Consider the following 6,498-nt stretch of genomic DNA (forward strand, 5'->3'; position numbering starts at 1 on the left):
TTGGTCGTCCCTGCCGAGTTTTTTCCTTCTACAACCTCCTCCGACGATCTCCAGCGCATACGTCACGTCGTGGGAAAATTTACTCCGTGCCGCCAGACTTACAAGCCCCCAGCGAAGCATCACATACCAACGGACTTGCACTCTGCAACGCACGTCTTCCTGCGCAACGACACCAGCAAGCCACCGTTAACGCCCCCTTACATGGGACCTTTCCTTGTGATCCGACGCAGTCCGAAAGCATTCCTCCTAAACATTTGGGGCAAAGAAGACTGGGTCTCAATTGATCGTCTAAAACCTGCTTATCTTCTGCCAGATGACCCGCCTACAGTTCGCCTCTCTAGATCAGGGCGCCCTATTTAACATGTACAGTATGTCATTTTTAGGGGGGGAGCCATGTACCAACCGTGTTTCACACAATTGTACATAATTCCTTTTGTATATATTATGCTTGTATCTTCGCTCCTCCCTCGCACTAAAACGAACATGAAAATTCCTGTCTGGTTTTTCCTCTGTGATATTGTCTGTCTTGTGAACTTATCATGTCCTGTTGTCTTGAGGTTTTGTATATAAGGAGAGTGTTCCACAACAATATAACTCAGTCGTTTCCAATCTGCCTTTGATTTCACAACTCCTCTCTCGGCCCGTCACACGTGTGTATTATTTCTTTGCATTATAAACGCTCCAAGAATAGGTCCATTGGCGGACGAAACTGAAGAGCATTTCCACATGTACAAATCTTTCAATTTTCCTTATATATATATATATATATATATATATATATATATATATATATATATATATATATATATATATATATATATATATATATATATATATATAAAACATTGTGATGGGTTTATGAAGATATGCAGAAACCTATATTTTTTTCTTTTGCATTCCACGATCGTAATCCTGCATCGATCTTGGGAGATAAATTCCTTTTGCCTTTGTTAATGGCAACATAAAAAAATGGTTAGCGAAAACCTTTAGTCAGGCCCAATGTATTCAGGAAGCAGGAGATGCATAAAACTCTTTATAGTTGATTTTGATATCTGATGAGAAAGACCTGAATTGGAAAAGAAAATATATTTTCGATTTACAAAGAATTTCGTCTAAAAGATATTGTGTTACTTTGGGTTATTCACTAAACTAGCTATTGGATGTCTACAGAGGTGGGTATTTAGTTAAGTAGAAAAAACTTAATTTATATCTAATCTTCCTAAAATGGTGAACACAGGCATATTCTTAAATTATCTTTAATTTTTTTTTCTTTTGTGACCGTAGAATAGAAGTGCCTAAACATGTGAACGGTATTTCTCGTAAGGTTTAAGTAATTTTATTGTTTGGCAGTTATAAGAGTGAAATAATATTTAATTTGGCATATCACATAAGAAGTAACTTTCTACCATGACCTTTCTTTCTCAGAGCTCTTGTTATTGCCCTAACTCTTTTTATTCCCTCTGGTTCAGTGGCCACTAGTCTCACTCCTTAGTAAGAGAGCACAAACAAATTTCATATCATGATTGAAGTGGAATGAAGTAATAATACGTTTTATCTCTCTCTCTCTCTCTCTCTCTCTCTCTCTCTCTCTCTCTCTCTCTCTCTCTCTCTCTCTCTCTCTCTCTCTCTCTATATATATATATATATATATATATATATATATATATATATATATATATATATATATATATATATATATATATATATATATATATATATATATATATATATATATATATATATATATATATATATATATATATATATATATATATATATATATATATATTTATTTATATATATATATATATATATATATATATATATATATATATATATATATATATATATATATATATATATATATATATATATATATATATATATATATATATATATATGTGTGTAGAAAAATATGTATTTTTCTTTTAATTTTACTAGTTTTTAAAGAAAAAAATATGCATTATCACTACGGCATCAGTATCAAAGTACTTTACCTATGTAATTACTTAATTAGTCCATTTTAGAATTAACGTAAATTTTATAAATAGCTTTTCTCGTCTAATCCTTTTAAATGGTTACTGCCGTAAACAAACCACCAATTTTAATGCGGAAAATGTTTTTTTTTGGTTTACTGAGTGACGGGGAACCAGGAGTACCTGTCAAGAAGAGTATCTGTCAAAAACATGAACAGCAGCAGTCTACTGTAGAAGTTCCAGTCATACTTACAGTGGATTAATCTTTGAAGTTATTTAGTGACCTATGGATCTTATCATTTGCATCACGATCATGTGTCAAACAAATATGGAATAATTCTTTCAAAATACCATTGGACCCGGACCTGCCAAAGGAGAACCCGCCTACCTATCTCCTAAATTACACTATAAACAAGGTAAAAAAAAAGCTATTTTTTATTTGTTTTAAACTGTCCAGATCTTGATTTTTATTCCTGCAGCTTTAATCGATGCTTATGTGATAAGTGTTATTACCTAAACTTACCCAAATTATACGTACCATACCTATACTTACCTTATATACTTATTTATACTTCTAGTTAATTTGTTTGTTTGAATTTCATTAATCAATTTACTATTTAATTGTATTGAATTCTGTTTGTTCTTATTATCATCTTGACGTTTTGTTTACTGGGATAGGAAACTACTTTTTACTTAGATTATTTTTGGGCTGTTATTTCATTGGGGTAGTTGCGTCCGATTCTGTTCATAAATGAAATCTCAAGATTTCCTATTGTTCACTATTTCAGATGTGTTTTTATACTTTCGGATTCATTTCATTGGCCTCCGGATGATGCAGGCCAAGTGCTCACTTTCTATCCTTATGGTTCTCGTCAAGTATTTGTTTCTCATTCAGAAGTTTATTTTTTTATTCGATTATATACTTTACAATTAAATTCATTGTAACTTATACTTTATTAATTAATATACCCTATAATAACTTATAAATTTAATGAGTTTTCTTATCATTAAAATCTGTATAAAAACCTCATTTTTGTGATTCGATTATATACTTTACAATTAAATTCATTGTAACTTATACTTTATTAATTAATATACCCTATATCAACTTATAAATTTAATGAGTTTTTTATCATTGAAATCTGTATAAAAACCTCATTTTTATACATGGCGACCGTGACAGGATCTGGAAGTTGAGTGGGTGGCTTTGTTTCCTGGAGGTAGGTTTAGGGTCCATGGTGATAATTTACATAAAAATTACATTAAGTTACTTTTTGTGATTACTGTTTATACACTTCTGCTTGTATTAGTACTGCAAGTTATTGTTTTACTCTGGTCTGTTGTTATTGTTACTTGTATATTAGTCAAGATGACTGAACTGAAAAGATTAATAACTTCTCGGAAGTTTGTAAGAAAGTCTGTTACAGAGTCGTTTAATCAACGTGATCAGTTCATCTTACTTGAAGCTTCAGATAAGCTAGCACTTGAGTCTAAGTTGACTGACAACATGGCACGTTTGAAGGATTTGGATCTTCAAATACAGGGTATAAAATGGAGTTCTGAAGAAAACGAAAGTGAACTAATGGAAGAATTGGAGGCCTGTGAAAATTATCAAGACAAACTACGTTTGTCTTTATTTAAGCTCCAATTGCCTGTACCGACTACGCCATCACCCCCAACTCCAGCTCTTCCCCTTTTGAAGAGACCAACGGCTCCTTTACCTCGATAATCTGGTCAAGAGAACGAAGACCTAACTAAATTTCTATCTCAGTTTGAGGCAGTTATCAACAGGTATGAATACTCTGACTACGAAAAGCTTTTACTCCTAAAGCAGCAGATAACTGGAAGAGCCTTGGTTTTGATAGATTCCTTGGAGTCTCATAACCAAGGATATAGTAAAGCAAAGGAGCTTTTAGAAAAGGCACTTGCTTCTCCAGACGTTCAGAAATTCAGCACCATCAAGCAGCTATCTGAGCTAAACTTGGACAAATGTGATGACCCATTTGAATATGTGTCCAAAGTTAAAGGTATAATAGAGAATGTCCGTAAGTTGAATGTTACTATTGATTATATTTTGCAATACTTTGTGTAGACAGGTCTGAATGAAATGTTCAGGGATTTACTGATAAATATTACTAACCATACATGGTCTTCAATTGAAGATGTTAGTGATAATTTCTTCACTGCCTGCACAAGATAGTCACCATAAGAAGAAAGTGAAAGTAACCGATCATTCTGTGGATATGGCAATAAATGTGAACTTCACACCAGAGGGAACTATTGGAGCTACTGCAAAATGTTATCCATGCTCCTTGCGTAGCACAGTTGAAGAAAAGGCTAGCCATAACATCAGAGATTGTACGAACTTTATTTCTCCTGTTTCCAAAGTCGAGAAATTGAAGAGTATCGATGGATGTACTAGATGTGGCCTGGCATCATCTTCTACTGAAAAGTGCAGATACAAATTTAGATATCGGTGTGTAAATTGCAAAGGTTTTCATTGGAATTACTTGTGCACTCATCCAGGGGAAAATCAATCCAATGACATGGGTAAAAAGAATCTGGACCTTAACAAGAAAATGTTCCATGAAAAAAACAAGGACAAGAAAGACCCAAAGGCTAAAAATCCTATGGAAAGATCCCAGAATAACATTACTACTATTACAGAGGCTTTGAATAACTCAAGTGAGGGAGATACGATTCTTCCAACCTTCACGTGTAACATAATTGGATCCAATGTGCGTTGTATGAAAGACAGTGGATGTCAATCCAATTTTATATCTGAAGAGTTGGCCAGCAAATTGAATCTACCAGTCATACGAGAGAGTATTAAACTTACTGTGAATGGCATCAATGTCCCTAGAAGTTATGACACCAAAATTGTTGAGGTGGAAATGAAATTTGACAGGGATTCAAGAGTCATTTATGCATTGTGCCTTCCAAATATAAATATTACTTTGAATCTTCCCAAGTTGAACAGAGTTGTGAATGGATTTCTGTCAAAAGGATATAAATTGGCAGATACAAGACTTTTGGGTGGTTCAGAAGATATTTCCGATATTCAGCTTATTTTGGGATCAAAATCCAGCTATTGCATACCTGAGACTGAAATTGTATTCGGAGAGAAATCTATATATTCAAGAACTCCTCATGGTGTAGTGTTAAAGGGAGCAACTGAGACTATTTTACATGATCTGCCTCATTTACCATATGCCCCTGAAGTCTCGTCCTCTTCCTACATTTCGATAACTAATAAAACCCCAGACTACCTGCCCTCAGAAGAAGCTAAGTTTGATCAAACATCTAATATAGATTTTGGTAAAATCAAAAATAAAAATGACTCGTTTGTTTTGGAAGGAGAGGATGATGAAGTCGGTGGGTTAGTTGATATTGACAAGGATGTACTTGATTCTGTTTGTGACGAAGCATTGGATAGAGAGACTTTAATATACTCTGAAACTGTTGAAATCCATACTGAGTTGGTCAATTACGTTTTAGAGAAAACTACAAGGAATAGTGAAGGGAGGCTGGTGATGCCATTACTCTGGAACCCTAGAGTTTCTCATCTTTTGGGAAATAACTTCAATATATCAGAGAAAATACTGTCAGGCTTGCAAAGAAAATTTCAAGGAAATTTAGATGAAAAACTGAAGCAAATAAATATGGTATTTAAAGAGCAAGCAGATGCTGGTATAATTGAGAGAATTGAAAATCTTGATGAATTCAAGAAGGAGCATCCAGAGTCCAGTTTCATGCCTTTTATGGGCATTTTTAAGCCTGATCGTGAGACCACAAAATGTAGGGTTGTGTTCCTGTCCAATTTGAGTGACAAAGGAAGTATGAATCACAATCAAACTATGCATGCAGGTCCAACATTAAATCAGAAACTCTCCACTTCCATTATCAATTTGAGGTTCGGAAGCAAACTATGTTGCTTTGATATAAAGAAGGCATTCAACAATATAGGTCTTGAGGAAGTCGACCAAAATCGCCTTTGTTTTTTATGGTTTAGAAATCTTAAAGAGGGAGATTTTTCAATTATTGGCTATAAGAATAATAGACTTCCTTTTGGGCTTAGATGTTCACCTGCATTATTAATGCTTGGATTATACAAGATATTGATACTGGATTCTACCAATGATTCTTTTCCATTGATGAAACTCAAGAGAACCATTTATCAGTTGTCTTATATGGACAACTGTGCATTTACGGCAGAAACGTCTGAGTGTTTGTTGTGGATGTATACAATGTTGGAGGATATTTTTAGTCCATATAAGTTTTCACTTCAGCAGTTTTTGTCAAATGACATGTCATTACAGAAGGAAATTGACAAAATTCAGGAAACAGAGACTCCGACAGAAAGGAAACTGCTGGGACTTGAGTGGGATCGAATGAGTGATACATTGTCTACAAAACCCATACAACTGGATATAAATTCATCAACAAAAAGACAAGTTTTATCTACTATAGCGACACAGTTCGATCTTCTTAATTTTAATGGACCTATACTGAATCGAGCCAG

At 33.9% G+C, this 6,498-nt stretch overlaps 1 long non-coding RNA gene across 1 annotated transcript in view; it reads left to right on the top strand.

The window, feature by feature from the left end:
- The first annotated feature begins 2,149 nt into the window (after positions 1-2,149).
- The window catches only part of LOC137640429 (uncharacterized), a 7,623-nt gene continuing 3,274 nt past the window's right edge, over positions 2,150-6,498 (top strand). The window contains exon 1 of the long non-coding RNA XR_011044348.1: positions 2,150-2,392. This is a non-coding gene — a long non-coding RNA (uncharacterized lncRNA). The remainder of the gene's footprint in view (positions 2,393-6,498) is intronic.

Source organism: Palaemon carinicauda, chromosome 5, assembly GCF_036898095.1.
Source record: "Palaemon carinicauda isolate YSFRI2023 chromosome 5, ASM3689809v2, whole genome shotgun sequence".
In the NCBI taxonomy this organism is placed as follows: domain Eukaryota; kingdom Metazoa; phylum Arthropoda; class Malacostraca; order Decapoda; family Palaemonidae; genus Palaemon; species Palaemon carinicauda.